The sequence below is a fragment of the Balaenoptera borealis genome (assembly GCF_965194805.1).
Source record: "Balaenoptera borealis genome assembly, chromosome: 3".
NCBI classification, from domain to species: Eukaryota; Metazoa; Chordata; class Mammalia; order Artiodactyla; family Balaenopteridae; genus Balaenoptera; species Balaenoptera borealis.
The window spans coordinates 76,436,528-76,459,169 of record NC_138866.1 but is presented as its reverse complement, the minus strand read 5'-3'; the positions used below and the strand labels follow the sequence as shown (position 1 = coordinate 76,459,169).

The following is a 22,642-nucleotide window of genomic DNA, read 5'->3' as shown; positions in this document are numbered from 1 at the left end:
GACAAACCTGGAGGTGACCAGGCTTTACTTTATCATCTCTCTCTTCTTCTTCCACGTGTGTTCCTGGTCTTACTCTTCCCGGTTCTTCTGCAGGGAGCGGTCCAGCAACTCTGTCAAGCAAAATCACACACCCTAAGGATGACTTTCACAGACTCCTCCCGTGGAGGCAGTTTTCAAAAGGTCTTTCTTCCTACCCACACCCCCACCTCCCACCAAAAATCAATCTTCATCTCAGGAGCCCTGAAAGGCACATATTACCTCAACATTTAATATTTAATACAACCTTTAGATCTAGTTCTGATAACTGCCAGTTGCCCCCAATTCACTCTTTGTAAGACAATTCTACCTGAATCACAATAACCTGACTGCAAACCCACCATCCTTAAGCTATCTATGATCACCCTGGCAACTCACTATAAAGTTCTTCTTTTTAAAAGATTTCAGAAAAGTAATTTCAGTCATCAGGATTACATATTGCACAGAACAAAAAGCTTTATTATTCTTACCATTCTCTGGATGTAACTCTACGTCTCTTTTCCTCCTATGTGGAGAGAAGGGAAAAAGAGAAAAACAATCTTTCAAAAGAAGATCAAAACCAAAAGCATGAGTCAAAGTATTAAATAAATACATTTGATGTGGTTAAAAACAGGGGTTGGGGGGTAATCTGGGTTTGGGGGAGATCTGGGCAACCTTCAGTCTGGTGTTGATGTCCCACCACCCTCAAAACAAAGAGAGGCCCAGGAGCTGGCCCGGCACATGTCTGCGCACTAGAGGTCATCTAGTGATGCTACGTAAGTCAAAGATCCACCTCATGTCAGGAATTTGTTAATACTAGAAAAAAACCAAAGTAGTAATTTGGGATTCACATCAGGAAGCGATGATGACAACCTAAGCTGGACACCAGCTCTTCTCTGATGAACACTTTAGTACACTGCTTCCCTACGTTCACAACACTTGCCAACTCCAGGATATCTGTATTTATGTATTTAAGAGGGATAAAAATATTGTGGTGATGAAACCGATCTACGTCTTGTTTGAGGTGGAGGTTACAAGAATGCATGCGTGCATACACGTGACCATACATGCACAATGAATAAAGTCTGTAGATTATGCCGACGTCCATTTTCTGGTTTTGCTATTACAGTTATGTGAGACGTCACCATTGGAGAAAGTTGGGTAAACTACACAGAACCCCTCTGTACTATATTATACGGAATTCATCTGTATGTGTATACATAAAATTCTGCCTCCAGACTGCCTTTAGGCTTGAGCTACAACATCAGCTCTTCCCTGGGTCTGCCTCTCTTGGACTGTCCTGCATATTTCAGACTCGCCAGCCTGAAGTTGTGTGACTCAGTTGCTTAAATTAATCTCATATACACAGACATCACTGGGTCTGTTTCTCTGGAGAACCCTAAGATAGATTTTATACTAATATACTACAGTAATATATACATACATATAACCTGAAACAATACAGAAGAAACTGATAAATGCTCGCCTCTCGAAGGAAGGACAGGACGGAGAGGGGGGAGTACCACCCCTATGTACCAAACAGCCTTTGGTACTGCTGCCAGCCCGGCCGCCCCAGATTCAAGCGGATGTAATGGCGTGTGGCCCAGGCAGTGGCTACACAGCTAAGGATTTTAAGGCACAATGCAGCGAGATGCCAGGGCCACGGTCACACACGTGGAACATTCTAAAGCCAAGAGCGGTTGGTTGCAGGATTCCGCGCATGGGCCCCCGAGGGCCCTCTGGAGGCCATCGCAGACCCTCAGGTCCCACGTGAGGAGACAGCCCACTAGAACACAGCAGGCGGCCCTCCTCCCAGATCTCACCCGGGTCAGCCTCCCGGGCACCCGGCCTCCTCTGCACAGCACGGGGCAGGCTCACAGAGGGAAGAGCGGCCCAAACCCAAAGGTCACACCAAACCCCACGGGAGAAGAGTAAAGCAAGGTGATGAGGGGAGAGGGGAGGGGTCCCTCGGGAAACTGGCCACTCAGGATTTCCAGCCTCTTCCACAGGAAGCCAGCTCACGAAGCACCAAGACCTGTCCTGGGTCACACTCAGAGGACTTGCCCCCCTGACCCCACAGCCCCGCTTCCCAAGCCTCCTCGATGCTGACGATGCTGACGCGGATCAGCACGGAGAAATGGGGGAGCACACGGCTGGGGGGCTGCTGGGAACTCAGGACCGGCCCCCCCGAGGCCCCGCCCCAGCAGGCGCCACACTCACCAGATGGTCTCGCTGATTTTGTGAGCAGCATCGTGGGGTTTGTCCTGAAAGACAATGGGACAGGGTTCAGAGCCGTCCCTCCCCGCTCTGGTGATGGGGGGCGACCAGAGGTGGCGGGTGCTGCAGCCCCCGGGACTCCCCACCCCATTTCCCGACCCGCGGGACCCACGAGAGAGCTCCACCCACAGCGCTGGGGCCATGTCCTGCCACGTGGGACACGCTGGCTCCAGGAGCGCCTGTTCCTGCAGCGCCCTGCCGCCCAGCGGGCTGTGGGGAAGGGACCAGGACGGACTCGAAGCCCCCGACCCTCCTTCTCCAGGACTTCCCCCGGGTGCTCCTGCAGCCTGGAAGCCACAGGCCTGCCTCTGAGTCCCTGAACCACCGCAGGCCTCGGTTTCCATCTGTAAAATGGGGAAACACCACTCATGCAACCACCGGGAGCGGGCGAGCAGCGGTCCTCCCTCCCGGCCACAGCGGCGCTCTCCTGGCCTCACTGCGCCCGGCGGGCTGGCCTCGCTGCTTTCCCCAAGGAGCACGTCGGGGGTCGCTCTGGCCTTTCGCCAGGGTCTTGGCGGCCAGCTAACCCAAGACCCCGCAGAAGCCAAGTGAGGACGACGCATCGTGTGGACGGTCTGTAACTCTAGACTGCACCTCCACCCCACCGGTGAAGGTTCCTATCACGGTGAGGAGGGGCCTTGAAGAGGACGGGCTGAAGCCGGAGGTGAGATGGTCAGGCCCAGAGCTGCCAGCCCTGCCCCGGGACAGCGACTGCCCCTCTCAGACCAGGCCACCATTTCCACGCTTCACAGTGGAGGACGGCAACGCGGCAGAGCCCCTATGGGCCAGGGCACGGATGCCCGGAGGGTCCCAGGACAGGGTCCCCCCCCGGCGCAGCAGTCCTAACAGGTCAAACAACTCCGGAAACACCCTTTGTGTCCTAAGCCTCATCTTTGCAACAGTGCCCTACTGAGATATAATTCACACAGAATGCGCCCCCGCTTCAAGTATACAGTTCACTGGGTTTTAATACATTCAGAGCTGGGCAACCATCACCTCTATCTAGTTCCAGAACTTCCCATCACCCCATTAGCAGACACGCCCCAATCCCCTCCCCAGCCCCTGACAACACTAATCCACTCTCTGTTTCTGTGGATTTGCCCGTTCTGGACGTTTGTAAATAGAATTACGATATGTGACCTTTTGCCCAGAATCTTATTTTTTTAAGGCAAAGGAAAAAAACAATCTTCTATCGTTCTTAATAATATCCTCCAACTTACCAAGGACGGAGCAGTAAATATCCATTGAACTCATATTACTTAGACAAGGCCGGGGGTGGGAGATGGAGCACGCGCAGTCCAGCACAGGACAGCCCTGCAGACCAGTGGTTCCCGACACGGGGGAACCGACCCGCAGCATCAGCGCCACTGCTGACCCAGAAACCCTGGGGAAGAACCACTGATGGGAACAATCGGCCCCAAGGCCTCCTGGCAAACGGCAGAAAACAGTGAGGACAGCTGGGTTTGGAAAACAGTCTGGCAGCTCCTCAAAGGTTAAACAGTTGGCAAATGACCCAGCAATTCCTCTCCTCGGTGTCTGCCCAAGAGAAATGAGAATATTCGTCCACACAAAACCCTGAACATTGGGCTTCCCTGGTGGTGCAGTGGTTAAGAATCAGCCTGCCAATGCAGGCGACACAGGTTCGAGCCCTGGTCCGGGAAGATGCCACATGCCGCAGAGCAACGAAGCCTGTGCACCACAACTACAGAGCCCGCGTGCTGCAACTACTGAAGCCCGTGGGCCTAGAGCCTGTGCTCTGCAACAAGAGAAGCCACCGCAATGAGAAGCCGTGCACTGCAACAAAGACTAGACCCCACTCACCACAACTAAAGAAAGCCCACGCGCGTAGCAATGAAGACCCAACGCAGACAGAAAAAAAAAAACACACCAAAAACCCAAACATTAATGTTCACAGAGGCATGATTCACAAACGCCAAAAGGTGGAAACCACCCAAATGTCCATCAACAGATGAACGAATAAACAAATGTGTCCCTCCACACACTGAAATATTATCCATCCATGAAAAAGAGTGAAGCACTGACACTCACTACAACGTGGATGGACCCTGAGAACACGATGCTCAGTGAGAGAAGCCAGACGGACAAGGACACACAGGGTGTGATTCCACTGATGGGAAACGTCCAGAACAGGCAAGTGCACAGAGACAGAGAGTGGGTTCCTGGTTGTCAGGGGCTGGAGAGGGGGATGGGAGGGATGCTAATGGGGATGGGGTTTCCTCTTGGGGTGATGGAATGTTCTAAAATTGGTAGTAGTGATGACTGAACTCAATGAATACACTACAAAGCAGCGAACGGCACGCTTTAGGTGGATGAGGTGAAGAGTATGGGAATTACACCTCAAAACAGCTATCAACAACAACAACAACAGGGACTTCCCTGGCGGGCCAGTGGTTAGGACTCAGTGCTTTCACTGCCGAGGGCGCAGGTTCAATCCCTGGTTGGGGAACTGAGATCCCACGAGCTGCACAGCGTGGCGAAAACAAACAAACAAAAAACAACAACAAAATCTACAGGAGGAAATGCGAGGTATTGTTAAAAGCACCTCCACCTCAGCAGGAAAATACTGAGCATCTAAGACACTCACGTGGCCAACAGACTCTGTTCCTGGTCCACAACATTCAGTGAGTCCAGACAGACAGTCCTGGCAGCCCTGAATTCCCTGGGCTCCTGTACCCACTGAAAGCAGAGAAGACGCCACGCTGTTCCGCAGGGTCTGCTCAGAGACAAACGCACACAGCACAGTGTACAAGGCACTGAGGTAGTCACAGCATAAGGAGGAGGGTCTAGAACTTTCCACCAACGCTCTCCCACGTCACACTCCTCCTGAGGGGAGCCGGCCCCCGTGCACTGAGGAGCCTCAGCAGCCCTGCGGGGGCCCACGTGCTGAGGAGCCACGGAAGGTGCCTCCTGGAAGCCAGGCATCCCACCCGGTCCGGCCTTCGGATGGGGCAGTCCCGGCTGAAGCCCCTACTGCAGCCTCCTGAGGGACCCTCGGCCAGAATCCCCTGGTCCGCCTGCTCTGAATCCCTGCCCTCAGAAACCATGGGAGCTCATCAGTGTGCATCGTCTCAAGCTGCTAAATTCATGTCTGCGTTTAGGCCGATACACTACCCTGCGAGCACGGCCCGTAAGAACAAGTCTTAGAGCCACAGGAGGATGTGACAGTACCCAGGAGAGTCTCATCCCGGTCACCACTGTGGAGTTACAAAACAGCGTGCGCGCTCTGAAAGGACCCCGTGAGCACGCGCGTGTGCCTGAGCGTGCGCCACGTGGCAGGCCCGTGCCGGCTCGGACTGCGCTCCCTCCCTCGGCCCCCCCAGGAGGCTGGACGCGCCCCAGAGACGCTCCTCCTGCAGGGGCGGCAGGGGCCCTCATGGCACGCGGGCCGCAGCCCTGGCTGAGCCACCGCGTCTCAGGCCGCATCACGCCGACCTGGGAAGACAGGGGCCTGGAATGTGGTCTCATCTGTGATGAGATGAACTCAAGCTCTCCCAAGCTTTACAACCAGAACGAAAGGAAGGAAACAGTTTACGACATGCCTCCTACGATCTGAGGATGCTGCTTTAGGGACTGGCCAGCTTCCAGCGATCATCCTGAGTCGTATGATTTAAGATGCCCTGATCACCATCGATGATTCAGAAGCTCTCACAGCTTCTCGGCTGTGGCCTCTTCTTCTGCTTCACAGGCTTTCCAAACAGAGCGACGCCAGAAGCCGACCCAGAAAGGTCCGACTGAGAACAGCCCTGAGGAAGCCTGCACTTAGGAGCACCCACACCTCCTCCCCCGGGGGAGCCCTGGAACTCCGGGGTTTGAGGCCAGCCCTGGGCTCGCTGCACGGGACGCCCGGCCTCCCCGTCCCAGCCACAGCCCCGGCCTGCTGCTGGCTGCTTGCTGAGTCAGTGACTAACCCACGCTCTTCTCACTAACGGCGTCAGAGCCTCCGCAGGAAGCCGCGCAGAGGCTTAGCGGAATGCTGCTCACCACACAGCCAGCGGCCTCACTCCGGGATCCTGGGAAAACAACCGCAATAAGCACAACCGTTCCCGCCTGGAAAAGCACCCTGTGCGGAAGCCAGAGGCTGTCATCAGGCCTGAGCCACCACCAAGCCCGTCCCGTCCGCCTGCTCCCCTCCCCTGCCCAGCTCAGGTGAGGGCGGGGGCCGCCCATGGGGCGGGGGAGTCTGGCTGTCCCACTCGGCAGGCCCCTGCCTCCTCCTTGACCGTGAGGACAGGTGTTGGAACAGGAACTCCACCTGGACGCCTGCAGGTCTGGCTCCGCCCCCCGCTCGTCCCCGCAGGCCCTGCGTCCGGCGTGAGGAGCCTAGACAGGAGGCCTCCTGGGTGCTCGCTGTCAGGGCACGGCCCACCCCTGAGCACGCAGGCTGGTTCACGGTGACAGGGGCACGACATCTGGAGACATCATCCCTGGAGGACCTGGCGAGAGGCAGGGGGCAGAGACTAGGGAGGAGGCAAGACGTGGACTCCGTCCTCCTCTTCCCACTTGCAGCAGGAAGACGCCGGGACCCAGGGGGCCTCCGAGGCAGGGGCATCACACCGGGATGAGCATCAGAATCCCTGGTCAGAGTGGAGTTCTGGGGCCCACCGGCAAACTTTCAGAGTCAGCAGGTCTGGGCCCCAGGAACCCGCATTCCTAACCAGTTCCAGCTGGTGGGGAAGCTGCTGGCCCAGGGGTGCCGCTCAGAGAACCACCGGCCTGAATCAAGCAGGGACCACACTCTCTATCACCATCTGCTGAGAGCACGAGTGCCCAGGAGGTGCCGAGGGGGAGCACCCTGGGCCTCTGCCCGCGGTCCCCGCCCCCCAGCAGGCTGCAGGGGGCACGGCCTGCGGGCTGGGGGTCGCTGCCTTCTTCCCCGCGGCTCTGCACACCTCCGGAGCCCTGGGGTGGGGACCAAGGCAAGTGGGACAGAGCGGCCAGGGTGGGATGCACGCACTGTTTCCCAAAGTGGAGAAGCACAGCGGGAAGAGTCAAAGGCAGGGGAGATGGAAGACGGCGGGAGGTCTGCCGGCTGTCTCTCTGCCTCTCCCAGTGGCAGGGCTTTGAGAGCAGAGATCTGGCTGGAAGAGTGGAAAATCCACAGAAGGCTCTCCGTCTGGGAGGAAAGCCAGGCGGGTAAGCAGAGGGCCCCGAGGCCCAGCGAAGGCGCTCAGCCTCACCTCTCAGCCTGCGGCCCCGCTGGGGAGCACCCACTCACCAGGGGGAGGGAGCAGCGGGTGAAGGGGGAGGGGGAGGGCCAGCGCCTGTGGTGGGCCTGAGTATTCAAGAAGCAAACAGGTTTTCACTTGAAAATGAGTGCATCTCACACAGGGGTGGGGGTGGCAGAGAGACTGGCTGTGGAGCACCACACGGGTCTCGTCCACAGTCAGCCCCGGACGTCTGCAGGCCCCCAGCAAGGGGGTGCTGCCTGGCCCCAGGACCGTACCGGAGGACAAGCCAGGCCAAGGATGGGAACCGCCTGGTAAAGCGATGCAAAGGAGGGAGCCAGGAAGGAGGCTCTCCTCCCACAGCCGACCCGGCCCTCTCCCCGCAGGGCCAGGCGACAAACCAGGCTGGTCTCGGGACCGAGCCGCGTCACAAAACCCTGCCCGCGAGACCGGCACTGCAAGGAACCGTCAACATGGGAAAACAGGAAGGGGCTGCCGGCACCCCATGAGGCCAAAGTCCAGCTGGAGGAGGAAGAGAGAAGATGGAGCGGGCCCGTGGCTCCCGGGCCACGGACACGGTGCAGGACATGGTGGGCCCGTGGCCCTGACCTGGGCGGGTGGGACCCGCTGTGCACACAGGGGCCCCGATGACCAGGGTCCAAGGAAGGAGCCCCCACGAGGGAGAGGGGTCTAGAGCCTCACTGTGCCCACAGCGGCCCCTGGTCACCTGGACGAGGGGCAGTGGTGTGCGCTGGCCCACTCCAGTGACATGTGCTGTGAGCTCAAGATGCACGCGGATTTCTAAGACAGAGCGTGCGCACGCACACACACAAAGTAAAAGTGCCCTTCAGTAACTCTTTAAATGGCACGTTGAAAACGTAGTGTTTGGGCCGTACTCACTTACATACAATGCTATGAAAACGTACCTCACCTCCTCCTTTTGACTCGTCACGTGGCTCCCAGGAGAGCACGTGCGTGGCTCGTGTGCCACCTCACCTATCGCCACACCTGCGGGAGCGTTTCCAGACATGACCCTGAGCCTGAGCTCCATGCCTGGGTCCGCAGCTCACGGAAGCCAGTCTGCGCAGAGCCAGGACCAGCCGGGATGTCCTGCTGTCCGGGCAGCCGTCCTTCTGCAGGACGGGCATGGGTGGGTCCACAGGAGGACGGGGCGCCACGGGGGCTCCAGGGGTGACAAGACCATTTCAGTTGCTTCAATCCAAACTAGCCCACCTGTAAGAGCCCAGGCCGCCCAGCCACCCAAGGAGCCGTTGCAAGTGCTGAGCGCCTGACGCCGGGGGTCTGCGTGGAGGGGCCGTCGTGGAGTGACCCCGGTGGGACGGGGGAACGCGACGACCAAAAGTTCACCACCAGAACTTCTCTCGCCCTCACCAAAGAAAATGCTTTACTGCCACAGAGCAGTCCAGCCTGAGGCCGAGGCCGAGGCCGAGGCCGGGAAGGGAAGGGAGGGAAAGCCCAGGGACGGAGGAGGCCCTTCCGAGGGGGCACAGCTGGAGAAGGACTCGCCCGGCGCTCTGCGAGCGACAAGCGGCAGCACGGCCTCCACCCCGCGGTCTCAAAGGCCAAGGCGAGCCGCGCCCCCAGCCTTCCAGCTGTCTCCCACTCCAGCAAGGGGTCCTGTTAGCACCGTATCAGTGCAACTGGCGTCACCCCACCCCAGGACCAAGCCAAACGAACGCCTCTCCAGGGGCCTCGAGACCCCACGACCTGGGCCACACGCACGGGAGCATCACTCAGCCACGCAAAGGGGTGAAGCCCTGCCACGCACAACAACGTGGACGGACCCTGAGAACACGATGCTCAGTGACAGAAGCCAGACACAGAAGGACACACAGTGTGTGATTCCATTGATGGGAAACGTCCAGAACAGGCAGATCCACAGACACAGAGGGGGTTCCTAGTGTCAGGGGCTGGGGCAGGGGACTGCGGGCCCTTTGCAGTGATGGAATGTTCTGGAATTAGAGGTGATGGCTGCACAGCTCTGTGAATATAGTAAAAGCCATTAAATTGTACACTTCATATGGGTGAGTTCTGTGGTGTGTGAATGCGATCTCGACAAAGCTGTTATTTAAAAAGACACAAAGCCCACAAGACCCAGCGCGGCTCCTCCTCCCCTTGTCCCGCCCCTTCACCTGGTGTCTGTCCCAGACCAGGTGTGGGCCCAGCGTGTCCTGCGGCCCCAGCACCTGCTCCCCGGTGGGAGCCTCACTCAGCGCGCAGGATGAGCACAGAGCAGACGCCAGGGAGCCACCTGCACACCAGGGGAAACGTGAGCCACCACCACCACGCGACGTGCAAATCCTTCCCGAGAGCTCCCCGCCCCGAGCCCCACGACTCCTGCCGTCCCCGTGGGCACCACTCCGTGGCGGCCCCCCGCTCCCCAGCACACAGCCTGCAAAACCCCTTCCCCACCCGGGAAAAGACGCGTCAGGTTTTCAAAGGACCAGCGTTCTCAGAGGTAACCTCTCTCACACACCGGCTGCCCGTGCACTTGGTGTGAGTCTGACGCACTTTCCGGGCATGGGCCGCGCACCCCATGACCAACTGAGGGGATTCAAACGGAAGCCCCTCAGAGATGAGGAGGCATCGTCATCCAAGGTCAATACTCAGTGAAGCACACAGCCTCCGACCTCCCAACTGCAGCTCACGGGAACCTGTGACTCGGCAGCCCTGCCAGGCGCCGCGGACAGGAAGAGGGCCCGGTCCCACACGGGGGCGCCGAGGAACAGAGCCCCGGGCTAGGCACCGCGACAGCGGCCGTGGGTGGGGAGAGAGAGTCCGGGAAGGAAGAGAAAGGCGGGCGGTGAGGGAGGCACTACAGTGCCACGCATGAGCTGCGGAGGACCACGGACAGACACCCGGCACGTCCTCTGTGAACAACCTCGGCAGGAGACCCGGCTGGTGGGAACGGCAGGGACAGCTTGAAGGGACAGAGAAGATGCCAAAGAGGCCTCCAGGCAGCACCCTCAGTGGGAGGAAGGAAACAGGACTGTCATCCCACAGCCAGGGAGACAAGGCGCACGCACTGGGGAAGAGCGCCAGGACCACGAAACGAGGACACGGCAGAAAGAAAGAGGGAGGAGAGGGGTTTCCTGGGAGACGTGCGCCGGGCCCGGGACCCAGGGATGCACAGACACAGCCAGTCACACCCTACAGGTCCCCGAATTCAAAAGGGACACCAAACACTCTGTACCTTGATTGTACCAATGCCAATGAAATCATTACATCGGTGCGTAGCTTTGTAAGATGCCACCATCGGGAGAAACTGAGTAAAGAGAACGTGGGATGTGTCCGACTTATTTCTGACGGCTGTGCAAGAATCTATGATCATCTCAAAATAAAAAGTTCAACTTAATTAAGGAAAAAAGGACGCAGCTCCTAGAGGTAGACTGGGGGCGGGTCCCCTGCAGCTCTGCCGCCTCTTGCCTAGTGAATATCCAAAGGGCCGGCTGCCTCTGGCTCCTCCCACCAGGAACAGAGCATACAGGCGGCATTTGGATGTTAGGGACCAAAGTACGAAAGCTAAGAGCCACGTACGTACGGAATACCAAGCTTTTCCGGTGATCCCTTCCTCTTTAAAGAGGCTACTTCACCCACGGAAAGTCGTCAAAGGGTTAACCTGCCTTCCACCTGAGCTCAGATTAGGCAGGACTCACACCAGCAGAGGTCAGATCAGAAAATATTTTCTGAGTCACAGGGAGGGATGGCTCACTTGGCTGCCCACTTCAGCTACTACTCACAGTTGAGTGAAGGGTGTGACTGCTCAGCGGGCATTCATCAGAGATTCATGGGCTCTCAGGAGGAAGCCAGAAGCAGGAGAGGACAGTCACGCTGGGGCCGCTCCACGCCCACAGTCTCAGTGAGCCACGGAGGGGAAGGACCACTGCACGCCCTCGCTGGCTCCTGCCCTGCCATCAGGCAGCCGAAGATACCACCTGCTTCCTCCTGAGCTGAGACCCGGTTTTCCCACCAAAAGAAGGGCCATCCTGCTTTAGAAATACCACCGTGAGCTATAAGTGGATATCTGGGAACTCTCAGTCACGGAAGGAACAAAACTCGCCCTGCACCCCGCCCTCCTATTTGTCAATTGCGCAAAAGCCCATTTTGGAGGCTGGACGTTTCCGCATACAGGCGGTTGTGGCTGTTTGCACTTCCTCCTGCGGGTGTCCCCTCCTCAGAGAAGCCACCCACACCTCCCCCAGGGCAAATCTGGCAGCCCCACCCTCTGGGACCTCAGCTGATCCCATATATGGGGCACTACACCTCAGCTGAACTTCTGTGTTTATAGATCACCTACTGTCCTTACTTCATAAGTTTCTTGAGAAGAAGAATACTGTCACCCTCAGAATGGGAGAAAATATTTGCAAACGAATCAACGGACAAAGGATTAATCTCCAAAATAGATAAACAGCTCATGCAGCTCAATATTAAAGAAACAAACACCCCAATCCAAAAATGGGCAGAAGACCTAAATAGACATTTCTCCAAAGAAGACATACAGACGGCCAAGAAGCACGTGAAAAGCTGCTCAACATCACTAATTATTAGAGAAATGCAAATCAAAACTACAGTGAGGTATCACCTCACACCAGTTAGAATGGGCATCATCAGAAAATCTACACACAACAAATGCTGGAGAGGGTGTGGAGGAAAGGGAACCCTCTTGCACTGTTGGTGGGAATGTAAATTGATACAGCCACTATGGAGAACAGTATGGAGGTTCCTTAAAAAACTAAAAATAGAATTACCATATGATCCAGCAATCCCACTACTGGGCATATACCCAGAGAAAACCATAATTCAAAAAGACACATACACCCCAATGTTCACTGCAGCACTATTTACAATAGCCAGGTCATGGAAGCAACCTAAATGCCCATCGACAGACGAATGGATAAAGAAGTTGTGGTACATATATTCCATGGAATATTACTCAGCCATTAAAAGGAACGAAATTGAGTCATTTGTTGAGACGTGGACGGATCTAGAGACTGTCATACAGAGTGAAGTAAGTCAGAAAGAGAAAAACAAATATCGTATATTAACGCATATATGTGGAACCTAGAAAAATGGTACAGATGAACCGGTTTGCAGGGCAGAAGTTGAGATACAGATGTAGAGAACAAATGTATGGACACCAAGGGAGGAAAGCCGTGGGGGAGTGGGGATGGTGGTGTGCTGAATTGAGCAATTCGGATTGACATGTATACACTGATGTGTATAAAATTGATGACTAATAAGAATGTGCTGTATAAAAAAATAAAATAAAATTCAAAAATCCAAAAAAAAAAAAAAAAAAGAATACTGTCTACTGTCCTCAGCGCCCCCTGGAACACTCACTGTAAATATCCAGGAGGTGCTTGCAGAATGAATGAATCAATGAACAAACAAGCTCACTCATTTCAAACGTGTGGTCACATGAGTAATCTGACCTTCTCAGAAGTTAAGCTTCTGGAAGGAGCCCATTTTCTTAATGTATTCAGCATCGAGTCATCACAAAATATCAACTCTTATAAAGTACTGCCCCCTCACTTCCCATGAGAAAGCAAAATTCCTCAGCAGGGAAATGGGAGGGTAACAGACGTTACCCGCAAAGCTTTAGGAAGGCTGCGGCTCGCTGAGCACGTCACTAGGGCCCCTGACCGCCTGCCTGGTAGTAGGACAGACACACCAGGAACGGCTGCTGACCGGCAGAAAGAGCGCCCAGCCAGGCAGGCAGCACACCCCGCACCCTGCCAAGCGAGGTCCGGCCAGCAAGGGAAAGACGCTCTCCACTTCAGAACCGCCCACCACTAGAAAGCCAGGTCCTGCCAGGGCCTGGGCACACGAGGCCTCCTTTACAAGGGTTACAAATCTGTGGCCTTGCTCTGCCTCGAATAAAAGACAGTGATGGGAACAACGTGACCATCTCCAGATGAACTTTCAACTTCGTTTCAAGTGCCTGGGTGCTGGGTCACAGTGGATTTCTAAACTCTTCCAATACTCAAAAATACCAATTTCTAAGATGCAGAAGGGTTGTTAAACATACACTTAGCACAGACCCCAGTCCCACTCCTGAGTATTTTCTCAAGTGAGGTAAAAACCCAGGTTCACATGGAAACGTGCCCTGGGATGTTTACAGCAGCTTTATTCCTGATCCCCTCAAAACTGGAAACATCCCACAAGTCCTGCCACCCGCAGGCAAATGGACAAACGGAAAATGGAATACAACACAGCAAGAAAAAGGAGTGACTGCTCATACCCGCAACAACAGGGATGACGGAGTTCCCTGGTGGTCCAGTGGCTAAGACTCCATGCTCCAAATGCAGGGGGCCCGGGGTCCACCCCTGCTCAGGGAACTAGATCCCGCACGCTGCAACTAAAACATACTGCACGCGGCAATGACGATCCCACGTGCTGCAACTAAGACCTGGCACAGCCAAGTAAATAACTAAATAAATAAATATTTAAAACAACAACAACAAAAAACAAACCAGGGATGAATCTCGCATAGGTTTTGCTGAGCCAAAGCAGCCAGAATCAAAAAGCTACATGCTGTTGTTCCGTTTATCTGACTTTCTGGAAAAGCCAAAACCTTCGGGACAGAGAGGAGATTAGTGGCCAAGAGGCTAGAGGCGTGCTGGCGCCAAAGGGCAGCAAATGGGATGACGGGATTGCTCTGCCACCTGACGGTGATCATCTGTCAAAACTCCTACAACTGTGCACTACAAGTGAACTATGCTTCACGGCTACTAAGGATAAACAAATTATTACATTTTAAAAAATGCGCCGGCCAGCCAACCCATACATGACAAGTGCAGTAAGAGGGGCGGGGAGGCAAGGCAAGTGGATCAGCTGGACTTCTGAAGGTTCTCCCCACTTTCAGTTTCCCTCCCCTGGGATGTCTCCCCACCCTGCCCACTGCTCAGGTCGCCCACCCGGGCCACCCAGAGTTACCCAACCGGAAAAGCCAGAGCCCAGGCTCAGCCATGCCTCCGGGCACAGGAAGAGCAAAAATAGAAAGCGCCAGCGCGCAGCGGCGGGCTGAAAACCCTCCGACCTCGGAGAACTGCGGAGAACCGGGGACCGGAGTTCAACAACGGCTCCCAGGCGGTCCCAGCGTCCCGACCCCGCCCCCGGCCGCGACACAGTTTCCACAAACTGAGACACACGGAGCCCGCGCGAGGGGCGGGTCGCGCGGGCTTCCCCGCCGGCTCCCCTGGAGGCCGGTCCCCCGCAAGCCGAGCGCACGAAAGGGCGCCCCAAAGGCGCCGGCCCAAGGCGCCCGCTGCGCTTTCCCTCCCGAAGGTGGGCTGCAGGGCCCAAGCGTAAACCCTGAGACAACAACACGCGCACCACGCCGCCACGGGGGACGAGAGGCCGGGCGCCCACCTGCCCGGACACCCTGCATTTCTGGAATCACCGGACGCCTGTGTAAATTTCCGTTCGGCGTGTCATTTTCCAAAGGCCACTCAAGATCAGGGGACAGGATGCCTCCTCTCCAAGGGTCCAGCCAGCCCACCCACTCAAATCACAGGACACAATGCCTCCGTTCCAAGGGCCCTGCCAGCCCACCCACTCAAATTAGGGGAGACAACGCCTCCTCTCCAAGGGTCCAGCCAGCCCACCCACTCAAGATCAGAGGGACAAAATGCCTAACTAAAACAAAACAAAACAAAAACACAAAAAACTGGAGAGAGGAAGGAAAGGGTGTCCTCAAAACTAAAAAAGCTAAGCACGTTGACAGCGCTAAGAATAAACTACCAGGAAAAAGCAACCCTACATGTCAGATCATAAAGTACGGAAGGGCAAGCCCGCCGGCAGTCCAGGCCCGGGGGGACCGGGGTCCCCAGCCCTACAGAGCCAACGGCAGCCCGGCTCGGGCGCCCCTCGGAAGCGCGGGGTCCCCGCGGCCGAGTCCGCGCCCCCGGCCGGCCCCGGCTCCCCTCTGCCCACCCTGCGCGCGGGGGCTGGACACGGCCGCGGAGAACCACGGCGGGGCGGGAAGGGGGGCTCCAAAGAGGGTCTGGCGACTCGAGTCGCTCCGTTTCTCGGTGAGCTCAGCGCGCGCCGTGGGGGAAGAGGGGCAGGGGTCCGGGAAGAGGGGACGGGTGGCACTCACGTAGACCGGCAGCGGCCACGGGTAGACGGCGGGCTCGGCCCCCACGGACGACTCCAGCCTCAGCTCCAACTTCTCCCCCATGTCTTCGCGCGCGGCCCCCGCACCAGGCTAGTCTGGCGGTTGGGGGGAGGGGCGGGACGCCCGCCGGCGGGGGCGGGGCAGGCGGGCGGGCGGGCGGGAGGCTGAGGGGAGGGAGCCTGGCCTGGACCTCAGCCGCCGCGCTCCCGTCTGGCCCCCGGCTCCCTCTTTGTGGTCACAGGCCCGGGACCTCCAGCGCTGCCGCCAACTCGGGCCGGCATGAGGCGAGCACAGTGAGCCGGGGCCGGGCTGAACCACTCACTCGCGGCGCGCGCGCCGCCCGCCCCGTGGACTCGCCCGCTCCACGTACGTACGCACGCACGCACGCACGCACGCACGCACGTCTTCGGCTGCCCCCGGCCACCCGCACCGGCCCGAAGTCGGGACCCGGGGAGACCCCCTCGGGGCTTGGGGTGGCGGGTTCGACTCCCGCCCTTGACGTACCGTGACACACACACACACACACACACACACACACACACACACACACCCACCCAATAATAAGACTATAATTCCTCATTAAATATGACAGCCGGAATCCCGGCTTCTGTTCACAAAAATGCCCTGTATTTAGCCTATGCTAGGCACCAGACCCTGGACGCTCAGTACTGGCAAAAAAGGAAATGCCCTGCCCTCATGGCGCTGCCATTTTAATTGGAATAGTAGTGACAATGGTCAAGGGAGAAAATAAAGTGTCATCATCGCCACGGGGGTGGTTAATCTCATGTGCGCACTGCGTGGGGCCCCGGCAACCACAAACATTATTCCAGATGTGGCCAGGAAGGTATTTTTCAGAAGAGATGAACACTGAAATTGGTCCACTTTGGGGAAAGGAGATCGTCAATGCCGCGGCGTGGGTGGGCCTCGTCCATCAGTTGAAGGACTGGAGAGAAAAATGAGGTTCCGTAGAAAGAGGGAACTGTTCCTCCAATGGCCTTGGGACATCAGCTCTTCCCTGTGTCTCCAGCCCAGAGTCCTGCCCTGACTTGCCTGCCTCACGGTCACATGAGTCAACTCCTTAAAACAAAACTATATATGTAAAAATACTGAATATATACAAGCCTATTAATTTGTATATGTGTGCATACATATTATATATATGTATACACATATGTTATATGTGCGTGCGTTTGTAGTATATGTGTAAGTACTATATACAGTATACATACAAGCCTATATATTTGTGTGTATCTATTGTATACATGTATGTATGTGCATATATATAGTATACATTTTATAAATGTGAACATGCTGTATATATACACACACCCATATATTGATATATGGGTGTGTGTAGATATACAGTTTATGTACACTGTATGTATGTATACAGTGTGTATTTATATATAGGTGTGTATATATGTTGTATACCTGTATGTGTATATGTTTCTAGGTGTTATATGTATATATGTATATACTATTATATACACACTTGCGTATGTATTTATATGTGTATGTACATGCGCATATTTACATATAGGTGTGTATGTGTGTGTATACATTGTATATATGTATATATCTTATATATATGATATATGTACGTATACATACGATGAATTTATATATACAGTACATATATATTTTTACGCTATATGCTTTTATATGTAGGTGTATATGTGTGTCTATATGTATGTACGTGTACGTATTGCATATATTATATGTGTATGTATGTATACTGTCTATATACACACCTAAATATCTTTGTATGTGTGTATATATGTATGATATATATGTACCTAGGTGTGTATATTGCATATGTTATACGTATGTGTACATACTGTATACATACAAACGATGCATTTTGTATGTGTGTATGTATAGTGTCTATGTATGTGTGTATTGTATATGTTATGTGTATATGTGTGTATACATACTGTAGATATACAAACTATGCATTTTATATGTGTGTATATATGTATGTGTGTATTGTATATACTATATGTGTATATGTGTGTATGCATACTGCATAGATACACAGCTGTATATTTTTGTATGCGTGTACATATGTACGTGTGTGTGTATATACACACACACACCCTATGGATTCTGTTTGTCTGGAGAACCCTCACTGATACGGACACTTATGACAATTGAGCACCTGCTCTTTGCCAGCCAGGGAGCCAAAGGCTTGTCCTTGCGGTGTCTCCCTTAAGTGTCACAAGTCCCAGGAGGGAAGGTGATGCGGCTCCTACCAGTTGAGGTGCCTCAGGGTCAGAGAGGTGCACAGGGTGGGGGGCTGGAGCCTGGTGGAGCCCAGGTGGAGTTCTAGCAGCAGTACAGCCTAGCAGTCCCACTTCCCCGGGTGCTTCTCACAAAGACGCCAAGGGAGAGACGGGATCTGAAGGAGGGGATGAGGAAGCTTCCGTGGGTCCGCAAGCCCAGACCAAGGCTGACTCGTCAAGGGTGTTAGAGGTCAGGACTGTGGTTACCCTGGGGGTGGGCTTACACAGAGCCATTCACATTCTGAAAAAGTATCCATTCTGCTCTTGTTTGTATGTTTACCCCCCTCCCCCAAATCTTTTAAAAACAGATTCTCTTGGTTGCTGGGAACACACACGGGGAAGTTGTGTGTGAGGGGGTGTGATCCAGGGGACAGGGAGGATAAGCCCCCCCACTCGTAGGGCCAGGAGTGGCTCAGCTTTGTGAGCTGAGGATGGCCCACGAGGTCCCAGAGAGAAGGGTCCCTGCTCCGTCCCTGCTCTGTGCACCCCATTCCCAGCCTGAGAAGCCCAGAGCCACCCCCCGCGACACACACAAACACCAGGGAGGAGAGCCAGTCACCCTGGCTCCCAGGCTCTGGCTCCAAGGCTCCCGGCACTAGGAGCTATTTTCAGCTTTCATGCTCTGTCTGTCTCTCGCCCGCCCTCCCTCCCTCCTCCGCTTCTTCCCCTCCCGCTCCATCTGTCCTCCCCTCCAGCCTGCATTTCTACACAGGATGGCTCACAGACAGCTGCTCCCCGTGCCCACCTGCCACCATTCGATGGATGTCAAAGCAAACCCTGGGGACTTCCCTGGAGGTCCAGTGATTAAGACTCCGAGCTTCCACTGGCAGGGGGCGCGGGTTCGATCCCTGGTCAGGGAAATAAGATCCCACATGCCGCACGGCATGGCCAAGAAAAATAAATGAATAAAAAATAAAGTTATAGTGATGAAACAGCCCTAGTGGTGCAAGGATGGGACGTATAGCTCTATGGTATAGAATAAAGGTCCAGAAACAGATCTATGAGAACTTGATATGACAGAAAGTGGGGAAATTAAGGAGTTTTCAATAAATGGCATTAGGACAATTGCATATCCATGTGGGAAAAAGTAAATTAGAAAAAAAAAAAAAAAAGGCAAGCCCTGGTCAGGTGTGACCTTGGGCCCAGGGCCATTGGCACACGTTGTCATGTGGGACGTTCTTCCGTAGACTCCTCCCTCCCCCCTGTGTCACTGTCACTTCCTCCAGAACCTTCCTGGACTCCCCTACACAAGCCCGGGGTGTGCCCTCACCCGCCCTGGATCACCAGAATTCCAATCCCGGCCCACCCTTCCTTCCCTGCCAGGTAAAGAACTGTGCATGGTCAATAAGACCGTAGAGGTCATTGGCCATTGCTATTGCAGCTGGAATTGTTACTGTGTTTAGATAGGGTGACCAACACCCGCCCCCAGTTTGCCCAGGACCGCTCAGGTTTGAGCGCTGGAACTCTGGGGAAACCCTCAGTCCCGGGGAACCCCAGAAGGCTGGTCAGCCTATTTAGGACGGATCTTTCACTTGATCTCCCAACCCCCGAGAGCCAGAAAGGGAATCTCCCCCCTCCTTCCATTGTAACCTTCATTCATTCATCCACTCATCCCTTTATTCAACTCCTTTATTCAGCAAGTATTTATGAAGCATCTACTACACAGCAGACACTCTTCTAGGTGCTGGGGACATAACAGCATCCCTGTCCTCAAAGAGCTCACGTTCTAGCGAGGGCAGCAAACAGTCAACTGAGAAGGTGTGATTTATTACATGGCGATGATGTCTCGGAGACCACTGCAGGGCAGAGGAGGTGGGAGAGGAAAGGGGCAGGTCTAAATGCAGGCGCTGACGGGATTGGGGCAGACCTTGCCCTGGGCCAGGCTGGTTGCTTCAACACAGCTGTCCTCGCCCAGGGCCATCCTGCCTCCGCCGCCTCACCCAGTTCTTCCGTGATGTGTGGGGAAAATCTGTGGTTGTCACAACTGGGGGGGAGGGGCCCCTGGAATCAAATGGGTGCGGCCAGGGCTGCTGCTAAACCCCACACAGTGCCCAGGAGGGGCCCTCAGCAGAGGATGACCCGCCCCGAATAACCCCAGTGCCGCGGGGGAGACCCTGCACTAATATTATTCAGACCCGCTGGTGCCCCCAGATTCCTGCACAGGCAGGGACTCTAACCGGGTCACCTCTGTATCCCGAGGTGACCTAGAGTGGGGCAGCCAGGAGGGCTGAGATGAGCATCGGGGGTGAAATGACAAATCTCTGTGCCCACTCTCCCCGCCGCACCCCAGGGGCGATGGCCTCTGTCTCCTCCCTGTGCAGGTAGCTTTTCCCTGAGCCATTTCTTCTTGTCAAGGTCCCTGTCGCAGGTTGGGTTCCCCAAAGATGACGTTGAGAGCAAGGATTGGAGTGCAGGTGGTTGATGTGAGACGTGCAGCAACAGATACAGCTGCCATAGGGTCCCGCAATTCCACTCCTGGGCATAGATCCGGAGAAAACTCTAATTCAAAACTATACACACACCCCTGGGATCTCCCTGGTGGTCCAGTGGTTAAGACTCCGTGCTTCCAGTGCGGGGGACATGGGTTCCATCTCTGGTCAGGGAACTAAGATCTCACATGCCGTGTGACAAAAAAAAAAGAAAGAAAGAAAGAAAAAGAAAGAAAGAAAGAAAGAAGGGAAGGAAGCAAGGAAGAAAGAAAGAAAGGAAGAAAGAAAGGAAGAAAGAAAGAAAGAAAGAAAGGAGGAAAGAAAGGGAGGAAGAAAGGAAGAAAGAAAAAAAAAAGAAAGAAAAGATACATGCACCCCAATGTTCATTGCAGCACTATTTACAATAGCCAAGACATGGAAGCTACCTAAATGTCCACTGATGGATGAATGGATAAAGAAGATGTGGTACATATATACAATGGAATATTATTCAGCCATAAAAAGAATGAAATGATGCTATTTGCAGCAATGTGGATGGACCTAGAGATTACCATGCTAAGTGAAGTAAGTCAGAAGAGAAAGACAAATATCATATGATCTCACTTATATGTGAAATCTAAACTACGACACAAATGAACTCGTCTACGAAACAAAAACAGACTCACAGACACAGAGAACAGACTTGTGGTTGCCAAGGGGGAGAAAGAGTGAGGGAGGGTTGGATTGGGAGTTTGGGGTTAGCAGATGCAAACTATTAAATATAGGATGGATAAACTACAACATCCTACTGTCTAGCACAGGGAACTATATTCAATATCCTGTGATAAGCCATAATGGAAAAGAAAAAAGTTTTATTTATAGGTTCCATCCCTAACTGAGCTGGCCCATCCCCTCCCATGGTTCTAAGTGCAGCCCGAGGCTGCAGACTTCCCACCGTGGTCTTCAGCTCCAGAGCAAGCCACCTGCAAACCACCCACATCTTTCCAGGGGCTGGCAACTCTCCTTTGCTACTGATTCCAAGACACATCCAGATAGCAAAAATGTGACCATGAAAAGAAACTCAGGCATGTTCAAATCAGGGAAATAACATTCTTCTCTCTGTTCAGTACTCGCTTAATTTTAGAATAGCTTAGAGTTACAAAAAAGTGGCAAAGATCTGTACAGAGTGTAGAGTGCCGTGGACCCTGACCCAGTAACCCTATTTCCAACACGTTAGTACGTTAGTATGACATGTTTATCCAACTAAGGAACCAAGATGGATACATTGTTATTAACGAAAGTCCACACTTCATTAGCATTTCCCTAGTTTCCCCCTAACATCCTTTTTCTGTCCCAGTCTCCTCTGGGCTGTGACATTTCTCAGATGTCCCTGGGTTTTGATACCTTGAAAGTTTTGAGGAGGACTGGTCAGGTATTTTGTCCCTCAATTTGTTTGTCTGTTTGTTTTCTGATGTTTTCTTATGGTTGGTCTGGAGTTATGGGGTTTGGGGCGGAAGATCCAGACAGAGATAAAAATGCCATTCTCCTCAGGTCACATCAAGGATACACACCATCAACGGGACTTATGACAAATGATTTTACCCTTGATCACCTGGCCAGTATCGTCTTTTTTTTTTTTTTTTTTTTTTTTTTTTTTGCTGCGTTGGGTCTTCGTTGCGTGCGGGCTTCTGTAGCTGTGCACGGGGGCTCAGTAGTTCTGGCTCCCAGGATCTCGAGCGCAGGCTCAGTAGTTGTGGCCCACGGGCTTAGTTGATCTGCGGCACCTGGGATCTTCCCGGACCAGGGCTTGAACCTGTGTCCCCTGCACTGGCAGGCGGATTCTTTTCTTTTCTTCTTTTCTTTTGCAACCAAAACTTTAATCCCAAGGATTCTCACAAAACATATTACAAATGACAGCATGAAAAAAAAAAATTGCACAGTAACTCAAAGTTCAGCTCTACAATACTCTTATTAATCTGGCAGGACATTGGTATCTTGATAATCTCAGATTTCCAAAAAATATTACAAAGAGCTATGTATTCATGTACAGCAATCACAGAGGGGACTTATGACCGAACTCAAAGGTAAACTAACTTCCTTGAAACTTCTTAGATTCTCAACTCCCTGGACAACCTCTTGTCCCGTGTGAAGACTAGTGGAATTTTTAAACCTCTAATCTAGGGTAAGGGTGCGGCTTTCATTTTTACCTGCTGGCTTGTGTTCACAGCACCTTTTAAAGACTGCTTGCTTAACTACAGCTGCATATCATTTCCCAGCTACAGAAAGTCTTTTCCATGTTTGCCAGTGTTGTTTCCATAATAGTAAACATCACAC

The 22,642-nt window shown here is 53.9% G+C and overlaps 1 long non-coding RNA gene across 2 annotated transcripts in view; it reads right to left on the bottom strand.

Moving 5' to 3' along the window:
• The window catches only part of LOC309625503, a 29,482-nt gene extending 13,745 nt beyond the window's left edge, over nucleotides 1–15,737 (bottom strand). For both annotated transcript variants that reach the window (XR_014242530.1, XR_014242531.1), the window contains exons 1-4: nucleotides 15,601–15,737; nucleotides 2,236–2,279; nucleotides 507–541; nucleotides 8–110 (exon numbers count right to left, since the gene is read on the bottom strand). This is a non-coding gene — a long non-coding RNA (uncharacterized lncRNA). The remainder of the gene's footprint in view (nucleotides 1–7; nucleotides 111–506; nucleotides 542–2,235; nucleotides 2,280–15,600) is intronic.
• Between the last annotated feature and the right edge of the window lie 6,905 nt (nucleotides 15,738–22,642).